Consider the following 3,776-nt stretch of genomic DNA (forward strand, 5'->3'; position numbering starts at 1 on the left):
TATGGGTAATTGCCTAGTTAACGTCGCTGTGTGAAAAATAACCGGCCAATATTAAAAGTACTCTTCTAAAATTCTAGAAAATATAGTTTTGTAACATGTCCTAAATTTTTAGCTAATTTACGTGTTTGGAAATATTCGTACTTTGGTGTTTTAGGAAGGATATGTAAACGACAGATAACACCAAAAAATATGAAGAAATTATTTCCAAACCGTGTTAAGTCTGCAAACCACCATGCTTCTCATTTTCAAGAACGCTGGTTAACAATAAGCAGAGTATTGTCTCATTTCGTAAACAAAAGCCCACACAGAATTGTTCTCTAGCGTTCGCTTTATAATCGTTCACCCAACTGAAACTATAATACCAGCTCATTGCTCCATTGTACATGTAAAGCAGACACATATGTTGTGTGGATTTAACCAGAGAAGATATGATTTAATCAGTTGAGCTGTTTTCAATGAGTGTTATCTTGGTTTAATAGCTTTTAATGGGGTTTAAGTCCTGCAAAGGTCGTGGTGAATTCTACTGTAGACATGACTGCATCATGTAAACGGTACTAAAGAACAAGGAATATTTCCTTTTCTATTTTTTTGCTTGATAGTCAAGAAGCAAAAATCCCAGATTAATGGTCATAATCTGATCTCAAGGAATACAAATCCAATACGTTGGTACGCGTGAATTTTGACATTAGGGGGGATGGGGTTGGAAAAAATCTTAAATCCAGGGCTTTTTGGCGAAAATTTTAATTTATGACACAAATGCGCTCGAAGCGCCCGAAAAATGTTGCCATTTTGAAACAAAACTGTTAAAATATGGTGCAAAAGGGGGATTTATCCCCATCCCCACACCCCCGGATCTACGCCTATGCACCTTAGGGCCGGATTTGCCTTTTTGGGGCCCTGGGCCCGGCCAAATTGGAGGGCCCCAAACTCACTGTAAGGAGGGCATATACGAGCGCGTATGCACTCAAGTGGCTTAGTTTAATTTGATTTACGTATAAGATTGCGGCAGAAGCATAACAATTTAGAGAGAGTCGGGCATATTTTGTTTTCGATTTTACTATGACATTTGCGGGTGATCGAAGCACGAAAAAAATGAAGGTGAATTTTGCTGTAATATAGGGCCAGTGCGCGCTTCGCGCGGGCAAAATTATGCAATTTTACCCTATTTTGGCCCAAAACATGATGTTTTAGGTCTAAAAAGGAAGGTGCACAGGGTAATTGGGAGGAGGCACATTTTGGGGCCCTGGGTCTGGGCCCATTTGGGCTCTGTACCCAATAATATTTGACATTATGAGGCTCATATACCCATGTAAAGGTACACTGCCCAAGTGCTGAACCATGAACTGATATTGCTTTAAATTACTTTTTATAAACATTTTAGACCCCGGGGACCTATAATGTTTGACCTTTGGAACTCATGAATAGTTATTGAGAAACGACAGACCCTTTGTATTGACATTTTGGGCCCCAGGAACTCTTGATCTTGGGTATCCGGGCCAAAATTGGCAAAAAGTCATATCTAAGGGAAAGACCTTCAGGCTCAAAGTGCATCACGGTCCACATACGGAGTCCTTTGTAGTTTTAGAGCCAGCTTTGATGGTACGCTTATATCATGGACCCATACTAGATGACCTACTTGTATTTTGAGAATGTGTAATGCACCAATTCGTAGTCCTGATTCTATAGAAATTGTGTTCCCAAATATTAAATTTGGACAGCTAGGGCCCTTGACTTTTAGCTACTTTTGATCTGTGGCCAAAATGGGCAAAATTTAATGAAACTTTTCAAGAATCATAAATGCAGGCATAAATAGAATGTCCTCTGCATGCACGGGCATATATAGCCTTTTCAGTACTATTCTACCCACCGGACCTTTGAACCTTGCAGAAACAATTAAAGCCAAAAGGGTGGTCGTAGGGTCTGTGAAAATTAGTGCTGGCACATTTTGTCACAAAATTCAGTACTAAGAATGCTGACTTCAATATCAATCCATGCATGCTTTGTAATTGTGAGTCTCAAGTCTTATAAAGTGTCAGTGGACCAGTGTACTATTAAAAAAATTGCACATTGTGTGCGGGCCCTTATATTTTTAGTTGAAAGCAATGATAAAAGTGTAAAAATAATGCACCAAATAGCTTCAATTGGACCTTCATTTTGCACAGATTTCCAACTTCTCAGGGGGAACATCCCCCTCAGACACCCTATACATATGGATAAACATGTGCCTGTTTTCGCTTCTGTTGGACACCCGTACACTTTATGTTTTAAGCAATAAGACAAAGGTAATTAAAATAATATGTACATAATTATTATCAGTTGCTTTGTTTTGATAATGTGATATCAAACACCCAGGGGAATTTTATTTAACCAGTGAATTTACTCAGTCTATGATTTACTCAACACACTTCAAGATCAAGATGAAACGATCGCTTGTAAACTTGATAACACCACGTAAGATAGTGCAATCAGCGATTTTCAAGAAAGTTTATTGACCCAATTAGAGTGGTTCGTCGTGACCACCGCTAGTCTTCGCTGTGAAGGATGCTGTGAGTATTCAGTCATGCATTTCTGGTCGCCGATACATTGTCAGTCAGTGACCGTTATGTTCTTAAACGGCGAAGCTTCGTGGTCACCACGAAAGTGAGCGGCGATAATGTGTATACTCGCCTTACAGAGTAGAACCGGGCGTCACTAGTGCGCAACTGGCGGATGAGTTCTGAAGCCCTCCATATAAATTATGTGAACTTATGATTATTGTTTTCAGTGCTCTGAGACTAATGAATAACAAGAATCAGCACATCATTTATAAAAAGAAATGGAACAACTTTGTTACTGATGATATAAGGGAGTGTTCAGAGATGTTTTTATGGGATGGGTTGCTTGCATTCTGAATTTTAAAAGGTTTAAAACATCTTGGCTCCCTAATCCAAGCCCTAGAGTATTATTAAGCACTTCCTAAATGACGAAAATCAGTGTAGGGAGTCAGTAGCACAATGTCGTCAAAGTATATCGCCCAGCTTGGGTGCATGGTCTCGAAAATATTGCACTTGAAATTGTTTGCTTCAAATACCCTATGGGATATAAAATCCTAATTCTAATCTTTACATTTTTAAAGCTATAGACATGATCCAAGACACAGTACACCCAAATTAAGTGTTAAGGCGAAAAAAACCCAAAACATTTAAGTACCACCTTCCATGCGTGTTGGTGTAACCCACAAAAGACATCTTTATTATGACGTCATTGTGACGTCAAATGGGGGGTGTTGGAGCTTTTTGTTTGTTTTGTTTTTGAAAAATGAAAATACTCTATGATATACATTAATATAATTTTGTAAAAGATTTAATGATAAGTTATGTTACAAAAATAACATGGAAAGAATATATGGTTAACTTGTTGTAATTGGCCTTATAGTCATAAAATCAGAATTTCAGACCCCATGTCCAGGGGGTAAAATAACCGAATCGGATGAAACAAAAGGCATTTTCCCACTAATACAATGCCACTACAACTATGTCCACAAGTCTTGAAATAATATCTCACAAAGTGGTTCAGAGATCACCCCCTACTAGGAGTTGTTCTATCCCTGACCCAAACACGAACAAGAATTTGAATCCTAACCCTAACCTTAACCTAAGCCTAACAATAACCGTAACCCTAACTCTAACCTATACCTTAACCCTAACCTTAACTCTAATCCTAAACTTAACCTTAACCCTAACCTATACCCTAACCTTAACCCTACCCCTATCCTAAGCCTAACCCTAATCATAACT

Source organism: Amphiura filiformis, chromosome 6, assembly GCF_039555335.1.
Source record: "Amphiura filiformis chromosome 6, Afil_fr2py, whole genome shotgun sequence".
NCBI classification, from domain to species: Eukaryota; Metazoa; Echinodermata; class Ophiuroidea; order Amphilepidida; family Amphiuridae; genus Amphiura; species Amphiura filiformis.